The sequence below is a fragment of the Amblyomma americanum genome, chromosome 9 (genome assembly GCF_052857255.1).
Source record: "Amblyomma americanum isolate KBUSLIRL-KWMA chromosome 9, ASM5285725v1, whole genome shotgun sequence".
NCBI classification, from domain to species: Eukaryota; Metazoa; Arthropoda; class Arachnida; order Ixodida; family Ixodidae; genus Amblyomma; species Amblyomma americanum.
The window spans coordinates 83076481-83096540 of NC_135505.1; the positions used below are offsets into that span (position 1 = coordinate 83076481).

The following is a 20060-nucleotide window of genomic DNA, read 5'->3' on the forward strand; positions in this document are numbered from 1 at the left end:
CGAAGTTTCCGAAGGATACGTGCGTCGTCTTTTCTCTTCCTGACGCTGGGCCTAGAGGCGCTTATTCTAATTCTTATGTTCGTTATCCTGCTCGCCGTATACTAAATACACTGCTCAAGGCTTAGTATAGAAGCGAGCCTTTGTTATGCGCACTAACAAATGCGCTTACAGCTTTTTCAACTTTGGTAATATGTTTAGATGCGAGCCATGCCAGTAATGGCAACTATCTCGTAATTGAAACAAACAGTATGTTTTTTTCTTGAACAAAGGTGACGTAAAGCGCATTATAATTAGGGCGCCAGATTGTGTTAATGCTGCACCGACGAAAAAGTCGTATCGGGACCAAGCTTGACTACAATCGAGTAAATATTTTAAATGAGAAACTGTCACCAGCAACAAAAATCGATGATCACTGGACGTAAATTATGCTCACTGACTCCAACGCACTGCTTGCTTGTCTTACATTAAGATAAAAACGTCTGAAAGCCAAAGAAAATAAATAGGTTTGAGATCGAAAGTTTCCTTGCTATAATTTACTGGCGTGTCTTCTGATTTTGCGTATTTATGAAATTTTCAGCCGTTTACACCCCACTTCTGCCCTATAAATGGGCAGGCGGAATGTGGCAAATTTCATGCAGAGCTTTTTTGAAGTGTCATAACAAAATCAAGCTCCCACCCTAGTGAACAGATTCCGGCGCGTGGCTCACATTGGGAAAAAATTTTAAATTGTTGACAACATACACACCAAAGCAGCCCTAAGTCATGTTGCGAGTGAACGAATAGGCCTAATTTTGTTGCTGTTTACGTTAGATCAGTGCCATTTACCAAGTACCAGTTAGTGTCCGAGAACGACGAACTGTGACGCATTTATTTCACTAAATATTCTATTTCTTTTACTCTTATTGAAAGCAACAAAGCATGCAATATATTATATAATTCAACATTTTGATTTATTTTGCACGGGTCTATAATTCGAACTATATTTTGGTCTAGAGTATTCATGAGTACAGAAATAAAAGAAAACATATAGGCAATAACAGCACATTAAATGTAAAACAATATTACAGGTGCTTTCTCACAAATTCTTGTGCTGATTTACTGGTTGTATGGTCACACAGAATCATGTTTAGGCAGATTAATTTTGTTTGTCCTGTCGAATTAATGTGCTAGCATTCACAGTGTCCGTTTACCGCATTTGGCCATTGTTTGTTTGCGTTTGTGTCTTTTGTGTTTTTGTCTCTCTGTATGGATGTAACCGGTTTTGCGGTAGGGTCCTCTCCTGTCACCGGGTGCCGGGCAGCCTGCCTAGGTATGTACGAAATATGTACTACATACATACCTATAGCAACCTGTCTACCTTCGCAGGCGGCAGCTCATTTAATCATGAGAGGCAGGTCGGAAAGGTCAACATGGGTCGCAACCGAACCCAACTGGCACCAGTGACTGCACTTACCATCGAAGAGCAGTGGCCCACCAATGAGCCGCCGCGCCACTGCACAAGGAGCCGTAGGGAGAGACCCTGGGATCTAAGAATGGAGAGAATGACTAATTCCACATATATGAACATTAAACCTTGATCAATACAAGAACTGCCATGCGTGAACACTGAATTTGAACTTCGGAACAAAAGTGGTAACAGACCTTTTCCGAATTTTGCCTATGTAACTCAACGATCAGACCTTTAAACTCGTGTTGGAAGTACTAATTTGACAACACAAAAATTCTGAGACTGTGCACTAATCTGTTGAACGGTAAGACAAAGCAGCGCTGACAGATGGGACCGAAGAGGCGACAGACACATACGATGGGTCTCAGGCTCTCTGATGAGCAAAAGATCTTCAACCTTGAGGTACAACAGGCACTTCTGCAAGATCGCCGCTACCTCGCGATGCCATGTTCCTCGTTCGGACACAATAGCACGGGAAGGGTAGGTTGCTTTATGTGTCTTGGCACTGAAGAAATATGTTTGGGCTAGATGCCTTAGCAGCCTTGGCAGATGAGGCTAGTCTTGAAAGGGCAGCGCGTTCAGAAAGCTGTACTGCCTGCTCTTGCACTTTTGAACGGCTTCACGGTTTTCGCTTGTCTAAAGTTGGCTGCTATCGCAGCTTCAGCCTTGTCATTGTGGAGGTCCTTTGCCACGACGACAAAACAACGCTTTTTGTCTGACTGAAGGAGCTTGACGCCTGCGTCTTTGAAGGCCGATACTGCAGCAGTGAAACGGCGCGTGCTTCCTTTCTTGGGGAAAGAATTCCACGGCTTCCTTGAGGTATCTGCCAGCTTCTTCTGTTCCTGCTCTTCTGGAAGCGGTCCTAAGAAGAGAGAGGAGTTGCGTTTGTCGAGTCGCGGATGCTTACAGTATTTTGGGTTCAGCACGAGCAGGTTATTTACCTTCGATGGGACACTTGTGTTCCCCAGCACGACAACATAATGTTCGGGGAGGCAGGAGGAGCTCTTCGGCGAGGGAGCCAGGGAAGAACCTGTGGCCACATGAATTCTGCCGGTTTCGAAGCTGCGCGAAGGCCTTGATGGAAGCTTCTCTTCCATAGTTCCGGAGGAACGTTTCTTCTGCACGCAATGCTCAGGCACTCGGTGTAGAACCTCGCTTGCTTCCACATCTCGGAGCACAAGATGCGGCACGTTCCCTTGGCATGGCCTTCCAAAGAGAAGAGACCTCCTAATAAACTAAGAATATCCGGAGGTAGAAACGAATTCTTCAATAAGAACGTGAAAGACGTGCCCGACACATAGCTGTAGCCAGTAGGTTGACAGAGACAAGAGATGAGCGGAGTCAAGAGGCGGAAAGAAAAGTGCCCGATGCACGAGAAATAGCCTATTACTAGAACAGGCATGGGCACATCCCTCCACCTGCAAAGGGGCTGTCGAAGGCAAACGAACGCATTTTGCGACAGCTACACACGATCGCCTACTGGTATCCCGCCATGGCGGCTGGCTCTTACCCGAAAGGCAATCCTTTGTGCCCACACGGTGACGAGCTCTTGTCTCTATCCCACATAGTGTGGGCGTGCTAACACAGTTCGATTTGCCCTCCACAGCCAACCCCTAATAAAGAGGCTTGGGAGACCTTGCTCCTCTTGGTCCTCGAGAGCTCGAGGATGTATCGACGGAAGGTAGGAGCGTCCCCTCTGAAACGGGGCAGTGATAGTTGTCACCATGCTCAGTTTTTTCTTTTATTTTTGTTTAACTCTGTTGTAAGTTGTTAATAAAATTCGCCACTTTTTTAAAAAATACGTCTTCCTACACTTTAAATATTATCTCACCTCTCTGCTTTTCAGCCACCACTCCTCCAGTCGCTTTTTGCTAATTTCCACCGCAGATTTGATTACACGACTATTGTTATCTCTAAACCCTAAGGCCTCAGGAAGACTGACTGTGCCTGCATCAACATCGGGATGGATACCATCGCTTTTTAAAATGAGGTGTTCTATTGTTTCTTCAGATTTACCACATACAGGATATGTGTCATCTTCTTCGTTAAATTTTTTTCTGTAGCTGCGCGTTCTAAAACACCCTGACCTAGCTTCAAAGAGGAAGGCACTGCCTCTTGAGTGCGATGGCACAAGCTGACCTCACACGCCCGGCTCGCGAGGCGGCGGGATCTTACGGCATCCCGAAATAGGGACGCGGATCGAGGTGTCGGCATCCACAAACTGCGCCGGCTCACCCTCTTTATTTCCTCAATAAAGGCTTGCTCTCTCTTTCAGGCTTGTTGGTTCATGTCGAACGGTAAAACAAAACAGCGCTCACGGACGGGGCGGAAGTGGAGAGAGACACATGAGCTTGACATATGCGACTCTTTATTCCCGTTCGTCAGCGCTGTTTTTTTTATTACCCATCAACATGAACCAACCAGCCCGACTCAGCACTCCCAAAAATTCAATATTCCATCAGTGTACCATATGCCCTTAGCTCTATATTGCTTGCGGAGCGAGGTATAGAGTTCGAAGTAAGTGCTTATTTGTGTCTGGCGTGTGAAGTGTTAATCATGGATAGCTGTCACATAGTTTTTTTTCACAGTTTTCAGTGGCCCATTAGAAGCAGGTGGCAGGAATCGAATCTACTGGTACTTTGAGCAGTTCTTGGGGTAAGGTGGTTTCTTTCATTATGAATCGCCCACCAAACAAGTAGAGGATTGCACTTACGTATGCTTAAGAGCAGAGATGCGAAAGCCTTTTCATTTCCTCCTTTTCTTTCGGTTTTTCATTTCTAATTTTTATTTATTAACAATAGGAATATTTATATTGTTATTTTTTATTTTTATTGTATTATGTCTTTAGTTCGTTTGTTTTTATTACCTTTTATTTTATAAAACCTATTTCTTCTTATATTTATGTTTTCTTTATTGCTCTTTCACCCCTACTACCATCACCATTGCTATACAAACAGTATAGCGGCAATCATCACTATCAACATCACCACTATAACCAACTATCAATATGGGTTTAATAACCACTGCCATCATCACTAACACTATCTCTAACACAATCACTGTCACTACCTATCATTACCACCATCAGTATCAGTAGCTATCATTATCAATATCGCTGTCATCGCTATCACTATTCATACCGAGATCGCTATCGGCAGCTTTAATTACATATATGTTGCTTATCAACAGCTGCCTAATTAACTTTTACATTTTACTTTAATTACAAAATAACTTATGGTTGACAGTTCGTGCAGACAACTCCCGTCTACAAATTCCGTCCGCGGCACCCATAAGGCAAAAAAACGTTATCACTTAAAAGTGTTACTGGTGCCCAAATGGAAAGCCTGTGTGAAAAGTGAGGCTGCGGTGGGAATGAAAATTTGGATGGGCGATCTTGATAAAATTAGGACAGGGAGATATAGGGGTGAATTCAGTGATAGTACCAGCACTGCTTTATTTATGTTTGCAGAAAATGTGTGCTAAAACAATGATAGGTGCACAAAATAAAGAATAAAATTTTAATGTTATCTATGCGATGTTTTTCTGAGTTCCATTGTTTGGTATTAAATGATCAGAACTCTCCTCCGCCCCTTCTTTCCTTTATTAATTCGGCGGTGTTTATCACACTGATTGAAAAATTTACCGATATGTAACAGCAACTAGCAGCGCTGCAGTTCTGTCAACTTCACTTCCATATGTCGCAGTCTGCACATGCCACATAAATATTGCTTCCATATGTTGCTTCCTTGTTTCCCACTGCATTGTTTGGTGCCAACAAATTTTGGAATTATAGATAGTGAAAATAACCCCGAGCTCTCAACGCCATGGCATCAAGAGCAACGTATAAATTTTAACCCCATATATATTGCAATAGACACATTTTTCTGTAATTCTGCATTCATAATGTCCTATAAAACAGGTCAGGGGTCAGCTGCTTGTCTCTCTTGCACCGATGTTGAGGTGCACCACACTTAAAGTAAGGTACTGGTATTGACTGATGCGGAAAGTATCGTCCAGGTACGAACCGTTATTAAATTTTAACTGCAATAGGGACCACAACTAGCAAGTCTTTATGAACATATCAACAGGATTTTAACCATAATCTTTCATTTATATTTATCCTGTAGTGCACAGATCTGATAAACAGAGGATCAGAGCCATTGAAACCACATCCATAATCCGCTTTTGCCGAGGAGGTCACCTCTCATTAAATAGCCCGCGGTGCTTACTCATCGCCTATACTATACGACAAGCACGAGCATTATTTAGGTAGCCCTCACTGTGAGAATAAAAGCAGAATCTTTGAAAGAAAGTTGTCAGAGAAATTTCTCCACCAGAAACTTTTAGTCTCAACATCTCCATATACCTGAAACTGAGTCAAATGCTTTCTCGCAATCGAAGAAAGCAACATATATTGGTTGATTATATTTTCCGCGTTTCCCTATCACCTCATTAACGATGTGAGTATGATATATTGTTCAATACCCTTTACGAAAGCCTGCATGATCGCTTGCTTGATTAGCATCTAAGGTTGCCCTGACTCTATCAGCGATTACCTTAATAAATTGCTTGTACGCAACAGACAGGAAGCTGACGGTCTATAATTTCTCAATTTCTTGGCGCCTCCTTTCTTAAGAATTAAGATAATGTAGGAAATCTTCCAAGCTTCTGGTACGGTCGATGTCATAAGGCATTGCCTATACAGGGTGGCTATTTTTTCTAGCACAATCACCGCTCCGTCCTTCAAGAGATCTGCTGTTACCTGATCCTCACCAGCTGTTTTCCCTTTCCATTGCTACTAAACAATTCTTTACTCTGTTATCGGGATGACACATTGCTGTGCGCTACTCTCTCTATCCTTAACATTCTGATTACATTGGCTACTGTACAGATTTATGTAGAACTCTTCGGCCACTTTAACTATCTTATCTTTAATGCTAATGACATTGCCCTTTTTGCCTCTTAACGCATACATCTGGTTTTTACCTATGCCTAGATTCTTCACCGCTGTTAGGATACCCCCGTTCCTTAGAGCGTTCCCAATTCTCGCCAAATTAAACTTCCTAATGTCGGCTACCTTGTGTTTATTTATTAACTTCTATAGCTCTGCCAGTTCTATTCTGTCGATAGTGTTAGACGCCTTCTTACTTTGGCGTTTCTTAATCAGATCACTCGTCTCCTGAGATAGCTTTCCGGTAACCTGTCAAACCGTCCTACCGCGTACTTCTACTCGGCACTGCACAAGTATAGTTGTCAGATTATCGTTTCTTGTATTAGCATTAAGATGGTCTACCTCAGTTAAAGCTGAATATCTGTTCTGCAGCGATATCCTGAATTCCTCTATTTTCCTTCTTACCGCTATCTCGTTAATGCACTTCCTCTTCACTAGCGTCTTCCGTTCCCTCTTCAAGTCTAGGCTAATTTGAGAACTTACCATTGTGTAGTCGATACAACACACCTTTCTGAGGACGTCCACATCCTAAACTATGCCAGGTTGAGCGCATAGTACGAAGGCGATTGAATTTTTAGTTTAACCATTGGGGCTCTTCCAGGTCCACTTCCCATTCTTTTGTTTGCGGAACAAGGTATTCATGATCCGTAAATCATTTTTTTATCTGCGCACTCTACTTATAGTTCTCCCCCGCTCTTCCTAGAACCTAGCCCATAGTCGCCTAGCGCCTGGTCGCCATCCTTCTTCTTGCTCACCATCGCATTGAAGTCGCCCTTCAGTAGAATGTGCTGTGCTTTTACTTTGTTCATTGCCGATTCCACCTCTTCATAGCAGCTTTCAACAGTCTGATCATCATGACTGGATGTAGGTGCGTATGCCTGCACCAGCTTCACTTTGTACCTCTAATTAAGCTTAATTACGATAGCTGCCACCCTTTCCTTAATAGCATAGAACTCATCGGCGTTTCCAAATGTATCCCAATTAATAAGTAATCCCTCACCTAATTCTCGTGTCTCCTCTAATCCGCGATAGCAAAGTATGTGCGCGTTATTTAGCACTGTATATGCCTCGCCTTTCCTCCCAACATCTCTAGGCCGTATGGCATTCCATTTAATGCCCGCTAGTTTCTCGAACAGCACTGCTAGGCCAGCCTCACTAGATAAGATTCCAGCGTTAAACGTTGCCAGGTTAAGATTTACATGGTGGCCTGCCCGGAGCCAGAGATTCTTAGCACCCTCCTCTACGCCACAGGTCTGACCGCCACCTCTGTTAGCGCTCCGCAGCCGCTCGGGACTGAGGGCCGAGGGTTAATTGGTTTGTTCATAGAAGGTTATTGCAAAGTACCACACCAGGGTTGCGAAATCGTGTTCTGGTGAGGGAGTGCGTTGTCGGTTCTGGTCGCCGAGACCAGGCCGCACCACAGGACTGCTTATTCAATTCCGTCTACACGCGGAGTGTGTTTTTTCATACGTGGTGGGGAATTGCGCGACATCGTGATTCAAACCCCAGTACTCTTGCACGCGAGGCGGATGCTCCACCTCTACGCCATTCCTGCATCGTCTCAAAATTGTCTCAACTACAGCGTCCCGGTCACTGTAGGACTCAATGCTCTTTATCCATTCGACCAACTTCACTTTCAACTTGCACAACTCGGGAAAGCTTTCGTCGCGTTATATCTTAGCTCCCCGAAATCTTTGCATGAACACTTCGGCCCTGTCTATACTTTCGCCAAAGGCAGGCCTTCATCTTCTGCTAGTTGTCCGCGACCTCCTGGCTGAGTCGCGCGATAACCTCCGCTGCCTCGCAGGGCAGAACCGTCAGTTGCATTTGAGAACGAGTGTCTCAACTGAAGAATTTCTCGCAAGTTCGTTCAAAATTTGCTAGATACAGACCGATTTAGCCTGGTGCTATTATGGCTGCGTGTACCTAGACATCTTGAACTCTGCCTCCGTATTGACAAGAGGTGCCACTAGCTCTGGACAATTCCCGGACCTCTTGCTCAACTCCATTTCTAACTTACAGAGCTCTATCTCCAGCTCCAGTTTTTTCTCTCTTTTCTAAGTTTCACGATCACGCCTTTTCTGTTGGCTGAGCTACTCTTTCTTTTTTTTTATGAGACTCCACGCTTCACTGAGCTCTTCATTATCATCCCCCAAACCAGTGATTGCCTGTATAATCTCGGGTTTTCGTGCCAAACCCTTTTTATCGATCCCTGATTCCTCACACAACAGCAACCGGTCCGCTTTCTGGAGCTTCAGTAGGTCTAGGATAATTCTCAATAAGGCTACTTCCAAAACACAAAGCAAAAACCAATACTCCAGGATTTGAGCGCAGATCTCTGACAATTCTGAATTTTAACCCTTTTTTAGAATCTGGTCCACATCAGAGGAAACGCAAGCACTCACCCACACTTGTGATGATCTCCCGAGACAGCTGCTCTCTCGCTGGCCGACCGTGGACACTAGTCGATTCCGATCCCAACGACGCCACCAGTTTTCGTGGGGCAGGGGCTACCTTGAACCCGCGCTCCATTGGGTAGCGCGTCCGTGTAAGGTACAGGCGCCACACCGCGGCTGGCGAAGACGCTCGAGAGGAAGAGAAGAAGAGGAGAAGGAAAATGTGGCGCAGAGCGTCTATGGAGAGAACAGGAAGAACGCGGTCGGCGACGGATGTGGACGAAAGCTGCTGGCTCGTCGAGTTTCCAGTCTTGGGCCTCAGCCGCAGAAGTCCGGGCTACCAGACCCGGACAGCCCGTCGTAGTCAGCCTGAGTCAGCACACGCAGAAAACTTTGCTCTATTCCTGCTGTTCCCGTGGCCGGCAGTCTGAACAGGGGCCGCCTCCATCGCCCCGCTGCTTTCCCCGTCCACCTGTCCTGGGCACCGCGCCCGTGTTCCACAGGTGTGACGGGTTCCGGCGGCAGCGTTGAGGCCCGCCGTGGGGACTGCCATCTACCATGCGCTTCTATCAGGGCATAGACCGGAGCCCACTGACTGCGACGACGCCGCGCAACGCCTCTTCGCCCGACGCACCATCTACCAGACTCATACGTAGAACGCTGAATCTTTAGCCGAACGTTGAACGCTCAGTAAAGCTTTCCTTTTTTTTTCTTAAGCTCTCGTCTGCCTTCCGCGAGTTTCGTTTCTACTGCTTGCTTTCCCCTTTATGTGTTCGTGAACTTTTTCCTGTCAAAGCTTAAATTAGAGTTTTTTTTCCCCAGGCCACCAATTCCAATTACTGCCAATTACCATGCAGTAATCTTGACTTGAAGCCTTTACCCTCATAGTCCGAGCCTTCGGGCTGAGGAAAGATGGAACTTGAAGTTTGGGAAACTAAAACAAGCGGCATTACTGGCAATTTGAAGAAACTTATTACATTACTAAGAAAGATTAAGCAGTCAAATTTTAAAAGTTCTTAGCGTCGAGCGACTGGATAAGACTTGCCGACAGTGCCCAGAGCCTGGGATTGTGTAGACTATCTAATGGCTATTCAAATGCCTTATGTGAATATTTTGAACGCATGTTTATTTTTGCAATTGAAAACGCCATTAAGCATGTTGTAGGAGATGATTTAAATGTCGACCAGCTCGGAACGGGTGCAAAACAATCTCAAAAGTACTCACTTGCGAATATAAAGAGGTTCGACGCAATTTGTACCAGTGCCACAAGGATAACAGACATCTGCCACACTTCTAGGCTTCTTTATAAAGAACCACCCAGTATCGCTTATTATGGCGTACATCATAGCGACCGATATCTGACCGCCTGACGGTCTATATGCTTGTAAGCGGAATAAATAAAAAGGAAAAAAACATGTTTTCCAAAACATATCCCAGAGAAGCTTAGATCAGTTTAGGTACAATATTGAGAACGTTTCATGGAAGCAAGTTTATCATGCACATAACCCCGACGAGGCATAAGATAAAATCCTAGAAGTAATTTTACCAAAACATAACACTTCATTTACTGCCAAAACTTCACAGAAGGCACGAAGGACTATTAAACCCTGGGTGACCCAAGAAATATTAAAAAAGTTTAGCCTAAAAAATCGCCTCTATCACAAGGTGCACGCGCTACGCTACCTAAGGCCTTCAGACGCTCATTGCCTTATCTCTGCCACCACGACGGCGTTCTTGTCAAGTATTTTGCCCCGAACCGTGCTAGTACTCACTTGTTCAGCCAGTAACCCTACGTGACGAAATTTTGCATGCCTGTCACGACGATCCCTCCTCTGGCCACCTCGGAGTCACTCGAACCCACGTCAGAATTCATGAAAGGTGATTCTAGCCTGGCCTATCCGCTGCCCTGACGCATTATGTACGAGCCTGCCGGGACTGCTAGCGGCGCAAGATTCCTCCTCTCAAGCGTGCTGGCATTTTCAAGCCCATCCCACTCCGTCCAGCCTAGTCCAAGGAACAGGTATAGACTTTCTTGGACTGTTCCCTACGTGAAGCTCAAGAAATAGAGTAGCGAGTAGCTGACTCGCTACGCGGAAACGGCAGCTCTGCCCAGTGGCCCTGCCATCGAGATCGCCGAACTCTGCGTTCATCAAATTGTCTTCCGGCAATGCGCACTAGAAGTTCTGATTACGGACCAATATCCTGTCTTCTCTGCTGAGTTAATGCAGCACATTCTCATTCTGAACCCCACACAGCACCACAGGACGACCGCATACCACCCTCAGAAAAATGGACTAATGGAACGTCTCAACACACACACTTGCTGACATGCTGTCCATCAACGTGAACGTAGAGCACAGAGCGTGGGACGACGTCTTACCGTATGTCACGTTGGCGTACTATACCGCCGGCCAGGAAACCACCAATATGGCACCATTCTCTTTAGATTATAGACCTACGGTAATAACAAGACTAGATGCTATGCATCCCTATTTAGACGACCACACAAATGATTACGTTGCCGTTTTTCTACAAAGCATCGACGGTACTCGCCAGCTGGCCTGGGTGTGTATCCGAGAGCAGCAAGACGGGGATGCGCGGCAGTACAACCAGCGCCAGCGATATGCCGAATTTCTGGCAGGTGACCTTGTCTGGATTTTGCACCCCATCCGGCGCCGTAGATTGAGGGAAAATTCCTGCACCGCAGGTCCCTTTAGAGTCGTCCATCGTGTCAGCGAGCACAACAATGAGGTTGTCCCTCATGAGACGCCAGAACCCGGATGACACAAGTGCACCGAAACGGTACACGTGGTCTGCCGCAAACCTTACCACACTAGCACGCACTTATCTTGTCTCACGGCAGGCACTCGTTAGCATCGGGACAATGCTTACTGAACGGCAGGGGTTAATGCCTCCAGCGCTGAAGAGAGAAACGAAGATTTCAGAGGGAGAAGTGCGAGGCTCGTGGCTCGTGCTTTCTTCATGTTCAGGTTTCGTCCTTCATCCACCCGCAAGGCTACTTATCTACTTTGCATATGTATATATATATATATATATATATATATATATATATATATATATATATATATATATATATATAATCGGATAATATTTAAGCGGCCAATTTGGGGGCGGTGTAAAATGTCATTCATTTCTAGTATTTTGGTCAATTTTATTATTTAGTACGTCTCCTGCCTTCAGCGTGCGTTTCGTCAGCAGTCAACCATCATTTCATTATTGCGATCCACATTCATCCCGCCTTGTTGCTTAGCAGTTCAAATGGTCGGAAGTTACACCATAGTTGTGTTTATGGCTAACGCCTCTTCTGGCATTTGCTAGAACTCGTGCAAAGATATTCGAAGGCAATGCAATCGCTCGATATATTTTCAAATATTAAACTCCTAGCTTTGGTAATGCTGTTCGCACTCACGCATCGTATAGTACAATGTAAAGTAGCATAAAGTTATAGGTCTGTCTATATACAGCACAAATATGAAGGCCTCACCTTCCAGGGAACGAGGTGCGCAAGCCATGCTCTCTCATGACCTGTGAGACACACACAGTCAGTATAAAAGAGACCGCTTCGTTCCGGAACATGCTAATGCTTACAAAGGAGCTCAGAATTGAAAGTAGCCGCGCAGTAGAGCAACCTCTCGAGAACGAAATTTTATAGTTACATCAAAACGTGCGCTAGCATCTTAGTGCTGCCGAACAAAAACGCGCTGAGACGCGATTGAGACCAAGGAGCACAGGTAAGAGGTCGAAGGAGTACATGACACCTGACTGCTCGTACAGCAGCCACTCATGCCAAACAGCCAATCACTTTTCAGAGTTGCCACTTCAATCTACTGCCTTCTGAGTAGTACAGCTTCGGCCTGCCATCCGTGTAAATTCCGACGGCTTCCGCTGGCCACAGAAAGCGTGCCCGCAAACGAACACCCATTACGCCATATGCCTCCAGTGCTGCTTTCGCTCTCTTTTTCAATTGTCACCGCAGTGAGGACATGCCACAACTCGCGAGCAGCAGTTCGATCATGTGCAGTTGCACTGCACTTTCAGGTAACCAGATGAATAGAAGGGAAAGCGTGCAGTTTAAATGGTCAAAAAGAGCTAGTAGATCCCTCCTGCTCTTCTCCACTTTCAAAAGGTGGGACACTTCTCGAAGCGTAAGATAACGGAGGAAAATGAGTGACAAAAGGACCACAGAAAACTGTGATGCGCTGCGGTTGGCAAAGTAAACGATTGCAGCTGACCAACGGCTTTGGGAAACCCCGACCAGATGATGGTCAGGGTGACCATGTTAGGCGCCGTTTTTGTTCCAGTACGATCGTGCTATCCGCCTTGTGGGCCATCTGCGCCTGCATGGTCCGTGGACGACCGTGGTACGTTCACACATCGGCCACGTTGGCAGGCCCGGTTTCTTTACCACCCTGCGCATTGCAAAGTCGTTACGGCAGCCGAGACGCACGCTTTGTTACCACGTAGTGTTCGTTCCATAGCGAAGGAAGGGAGGCTGCCAATCATTTTGCGGCTTCACTAAATGGATGCGGGCAAAGGAGCACTTCGTCCTCGACCGAGACCTTCAGGTACCGCCTTCTTATGTTGTATTGCTTGCAGTGGCCTAGGCTGGCGACGTTAAAGTTCGCTCTGGCCTACTTCAGGGTTCAGACCGGGCAGTTATAAAGATCTTAAAAATCCTAGAGCAGCCCATTAAATATAGCTTCCGCAATGATTGGAAGTCTACTCATTTCGACAAGTGACCGCTGACAACGAGCATGTGGGGATCCGCCTTAGATGATCTAATGTACGAATCCGTCATGTCGCTGGCCAGAATCACCCACACACACACACACACACACACACACACACACACACACACACACACACACACACACACACACACACACACACACACACACACACACACACACACACACACACACACACACACACACACACACACACACACACACACACACACACACACACACACACACACACACACACACACACACACACACACACACACACACACACACACACACACACACACACACACACACACACACACACACACACACACACACACACACACACACACACACACACACACACACACACACACACACACACACACACACACACACACACACACACACACACACACACACACACACACACACACACACACACACACACACACACACACACACACACACACACACACACACACACACACACACACACACACACACACACACACACACACACACACACACACACACACACACACACACACACACACACACACACACACACACACACACACACACACACACACACACACACACACACACACACACACACACACACACACACACACACACACACACACACACACACACACACACACACACACACACACACACACACACACACACACACACACACACACACACACACACACACACACACACACACACACACACACACACACACACACACACACACACACACACACACACACACACACACACACACACACACACACACACACACACACACACACACACACACACACACACACACACACACACACACACACACACACACACACACACACACACACACACACACACACACACACACACACACACACACACACACACACACACACACACACACACACACACACACACACACACACACACACACACACACACACACACACACACACACACACACACACACACACACACACACACACACACACACACACACACACACACACACACACACACACACACACACACACACACACACACACACACACACACACACACACACACACACACACACACACACACACACACACACACACACACACACACACACACACACACACACACACACGCACGCACGCACGCACGCACGCACGCACACACACACACACACACGCACGCACGCACGCACGCACGCACACACACACACACACACACACACACACACACACACACACACACACACACACACACACACACACACACACACACACACACTGATGGTTCGCACTGCTTCAATAACCTCGCGAGGATTTATGAAATAGCAGACAGATTGCCCGACAAGGAAAGAGCCGCATGCATTATTGAAGCAGTGCGAACCATCAGACAGGTTAACCAGCTGAAGCCACGAGACAACACGACAAAGGATACTATCACCTTTCTGACAGACAACAGAATCAGCCTGATGACATCGGACAAGACAGGTCGGTTCGTGGTCATTGACAGAGGCGTGTATCGAAGCATGACTTTGGAAGGACTAAGAAAGAACTTCGATCCCGCAAAAATTTGCAAAAGGAATTTTGCCAAAATTCGGAGCAGTGTGGCTTTGAAATGCGGCTCCTCCAGAAATGAAAAGCTGCAGAAACAGATCACAGAGTGCAAGGCGACCTGTCTAAAGCCTTTCTTCACAATCAAGACGCAAAAAGAAGGCATGCCTTTCAGGTTCATTGTTGAAGACCGAGGGACCTGGCAACGCTGCTTGTCTCAATGTTTAAGAGCCCATCTTTAGATCCTTCCGATTCGGGACCCATTCATGGTTAAAGTATCTGAGGAGTAAATGTTTTTAAGATCAAGCCCCCGGTGGTGTGCCTATCAATTGATGTGGTTGACATGTATTATAGCATTCCATGGAGCGCCGCCTTGAGAGCTGTAGAAGAATGCAATGAACACTTCGGAACTGCTAGGTTTCAAAACCAGAGTGAAATGAGTGTTAACTGCTTTCTTGAATTGGTTGAATGCTACCTGTGCTCTTTATACGTGGAATTTCAAGGCGAATTGTTTCTGCAAAAAGGAGGCATAAGTATTGGATCTTGTTTCGCACCTGTGCTGTCCGGCATTTTTTTTTTGGCACAGGGCAATCGGAAGATATCGAGCATACTAAATACGCACAATATTTTAGCTTGCTTTAGGTACGTTGATGATTACCTGCTCTGCCTTCCCAACAGCCTAACCGACTCCATAAACGTGGAAGGTATTCTTAATGAATGGAAGAGTGTTTTTCCCGGCCTTGAGTTCACACCTGAAACCCCACAGGGCAGCCAGATTAGATTCCTAGAACTGCTGGTGACTTGCAGCGACAACCACACTTGCTGGGCTTATAAGCCCAGGGCAGAAAAACCACTCTTGCGATTTGATTCTGGTCATTCCAATATTGGTAAACGAGCTGTAGCAACTTCTTGCCTAAAACTAGCTATAATAAAATCATGCCCCCACTCGATTAGTCACATAATTGTTGAACAGGTTTCCCGATTGAGGGTTTGTGGCTATCCGGAGCAGTTACTTGGCGGCATTGCAGAATGCTTACTAAGGGAAGTTACTGGGTCCGATAAGAATAAGAAACCGAGCTATGAGGGACGCCCCGTTGTGATGCCATACATTCATAACATCTCCCACAGAATAAGGAAGACAGCGAACAAGTACGGAGTTGAGGTGGTTTTTTCAGCTCCCAATAAGCTCATTCGAATGTGCAAAAAGGTCAACGAGAATGAAGACCACAAAATGAAACCTGGGTGCAACGTCAAACACGATATCACCTATCGAGAGTGTGAAGAAAACGTCATTTACAGCATTCCACTTAGCTGTCAACGAACCTACGTAGGGCAAACGGGTAGATGCCTGAACAAGAGGCTCAGAGAGCACGAAAGATTATGCGAGCAAGTAGCAAAATCAGGAAATCTGGCACCACATTGCGCACAGTGCAAATGCACCCCAATGCTAAAAACACCAAGGTAATAGGTCGGGCCAGAAACAGAAGGGAACGCGAAATTATCGAAGCTTTCGCTATGCACGTTGCTCCAGATAACCAATGTATCAGCTCCCCTTCAATGATGATAGGGAGAACCGAATTAAACTACCTCAGGAATAGCAATCTTCGGCTGTTGTAAAGGCACGTGTTGATATTTTATTATTATATATTTTTCCTTCATATCGCTCTTGTCAGCGTCGTGTGCTCTTCCCTATTCTGTGTATGATTTGACGTTAATATGTGTATATAGGCATGCTTCTTCAGATAATAAACAGATGTTAGAAAGCGCCTGTCTTCTGTGTTCGTCCCTTTCCGTATTTTTGTAGCGCTCACCAATACCTTCAATGATAATCGAGACACATCTGTAGTGTGCCCTCTTTTTTAGGCGCATGAGGAATGAGAAACACTTAGGACATTTTGGAAGGTCTCACTGCATTCGTCGTCGACACTTAGTTGAGAACTCTGTGCCGAAGTTTTCGCCCGTTGACGCTTAGAGGCATCGGTTAAAAGGTGTCAGGAGGGTACAGCCGGTGTCAATCATTGAGTCAGCACGTTAGGATTTCCACGAGCCTCGATGAACATTATTGCAAATGGCTTAAATACCACCCCCATTTTTGCCCTTTCCACTGCGACCCTGTGAACGACTTCCAAATCGTTGGAATACCACATCCTTTCGTGATTACTGCTAAGGACGCATTCGGTAATGAGATTGCTCGGCATTGTTCCTAATGGGCGCCTAAATAAATCGCAGACAGAGAAGAGGAGAAGCCGCATGTGGCCCGTACATTCGTATTAGTCTACGGTGTACTTTCTTGCGTATTTTATTAAGAATAACGCGATGAGCGAGAAGTGTTTTGTGGCTAGCCGATTTGATTGTGGGTCCGGTGACTTAGTCATGACCTTTGTTGGTTCTGCAATCACGCCGTATTGATAGATGCCTGAATGGGGACAGACCCGAATTCATGCCTTAGCTATGAAGTTAGGACCAAAGATCCCTGCGAAGGATAGTTCGCCAAGGTGCCAGAAGCACAGTCTTACATTTCGCCGAATCATAATAACCGGTACATATGCTACTTACGTTTAGTAGACTGGGTCAGTTGATGCGTTGCGAATATTTGTGTTTATGCTTTGCAACCATCAATAATTTATCTCTCAGGCGTTTTTGACGAGATGGCTGAAAAGAGAAACAGTACAGCCTGTGTGTGAAGAGCGGGCACTTCCATTCCGGCATTTCTCGCCGTAACGAGTGGTGCGTTATCAAGGCGAAATTCCTGAAATTTCAACGCAGACGGCACGACGTTCAAGAAGCTTTTGGAATTCTTTCCGTTGTGATCCAGGCGGTATAGGAGGTGATTATCGAACAGACGTCTCCAATTTAATTGGGACCTCCAGGTAGTCCCAGTCTCAGATTTCCCGGCATTTGACTGCGGCTCTGCTTCTTGGCTGCACGATGTGTGACGACCGAAGTGGCATGCTCCTTGCGGTCTCTTGTGCGAGTGGACTCGAAATTGTGACAGGACATAAGAGACGTGTACGGTACGCTTGCCTCCGCTTAGCGTTGGTAGGATGCCGGAGGAAGACTGGTTGCACCGACAAGTCGAATAGCAGGAGGGGCGTAGGTGTTGCATTTGCGGCATCGTTAGCCGGAGGAGGAAGACGTGTTGCACGCATGAGCCGTTATCGGGCGGGGGTGGACGTGCTGCACCTCAAACTCCATTAGCAGGAGCAGCGGACGCGTTCTAACTGCGACTACGTTAGCGGGATGATGCGGTCTCGTTGCTCTCAGCAATCTGAGAGAGACCAGATGTGCTGAAGCCACAATCATGTGCAATCGGCACCTGATGCAGTATGCTGAATAGTTAGACCAACCACTTTGAGAAACTGGTAGCTGCCACAGGAGGATTCCTGCTGTATTCTGCCAGATGGAACTCTTGGCACCTAGTGACAATGACAGAGTATATTCGAGCCGTGTTCGGTGTACTCGCACGGCACTTGCCGGCAGTGCGAAACAGCCCCAATGTTCTCAAAAAGCCCTGTCTCGGTATCTCCCCGGTCTATACAGCACTGGCCGCGAGGCAAACGACCTCGCAAGTCTTCCAGCCTCATGGTCGTGGCCCGGATCAAGAAGTTCGAAGAATGGTGTGACTGGACGCCGAGGTTTGAACGTCTCAAAATCATTTCGCGCCTAACGATGTCCTGCACTTGTGAAGAAGGGGCCGCCCCTCCTAAACCAAAACGGCGAGCTCACATAGAGCACCATCTCGCTACTCATTTTTGCTCCAGCGCCTGGCTGAGGTGGGTTAGGAAGCGCTGGTTTGTCTGCTCACCAAGCACAGGGATTCCAAGCCGTCGGAGCTCGTCGGACACGCCAGGTTATACAAACGCGATCAACTGCCCTCAGGGACCGTTTCGCATGATGTGAGCGAAATGAGTATCGATAAGGTGGTGTAATTTTGATGCCAGCTTTCTACTTGTAATTATACATCTACCTTTACTTCTGCATTTACATCTACTTCTACTTCTACACAAACTTCCGCCCCTAGGATTCTGTTGATGACCACGTGAGGAATGCTGCCACTCGAAGTGATGCTTTGTGGCAGACTGGTGTGCGGTATCCAGGACACAGCTCAACAGCAGCGTGCCCTTGGCGAAAAGTAGATCACTTTGCAAAGGGCCTTGCACTTACCTTTTTTAGCAGTCAGTGCTACAGCATAAGACCGATATGCGAATGGCGTCAGCAAATTTGGCGGAGGTTTTGGTGACACACAACGACGATGTGAAGCGAGCACAAAATGACGCTGGTTAGCCGCATCGTGTTCCCTTCTATTTCCGGTGTTTCTCCACGCACGCCGTTTCTTATTGTCGTCAGGATGTGAGGGGAAAGTACAGCCAGAGGAAAGGGCACATCGAAAGGGCCTGCATTTCACAACGCAAAACACTTAACAAAGGGCGTCAGAATGTCCAACAAGTAGAGCAGCAGGCATTTTCTCATGAAACAAAATGACGTCTGTAGACCTTATTCACTGAGTACACTGACGACACGCCAAGGAACACTGGGGTTTCAAAGTCGGGTGGAGCTTCATGGCGCTGCAAACTGCGAAGGCGGTGTCGAGACAAACTAAGGCATCCACAGCCGGGTCAATGCCTGGAAGGTCACGTGGCACGACGTTAACTACGTGTATGTCGCCATTTTATTTATGTCCAACATTCACGGAAAAAAATTTTGAAAATTGAAACATTGTAAGACACTGATATGGAAATACTGAAGGCAATGTTCCATTCTTGCAACGTAAAGTAACATCTTTATTTTAACATGTTTCCGTCCATCACATCGAAAAGTTATGACTTCCATTGAAAACCAATGAGGAACGCTTTTAGCAACAGCAAATAAGTTAATATAAAAATAGAAGACCAAGGGCGCTCAATCTCCGCTAAATTGATTGTTCTTCCTAAATATTTT

General features: G+C 46.4%; 1 long non-coding RNA gene across 1 annotated transcript; it reads right to left on the reverse strand.

Moving 5' to 3' along the window:
- Positions 1-10133: 10133 nt before the first annotated feature.
- On the reverse strand, positions 10134-19428 carry LOC144105197 (uncharacterized). The gene is made up of 4 exons (XR_013308719.1): positions 19287-19428; positions 17679-17774; positions 12300-12340; positions 10134-10175 (listed from the first exon to the last, which is right to left on the reverse strand). It is a non-coding gene; the product is annotated as an uncharacterized LOC144105197 (long non-coding RNA).
- Positions 19429-20060: the final 632 nt, after the last annotated feature.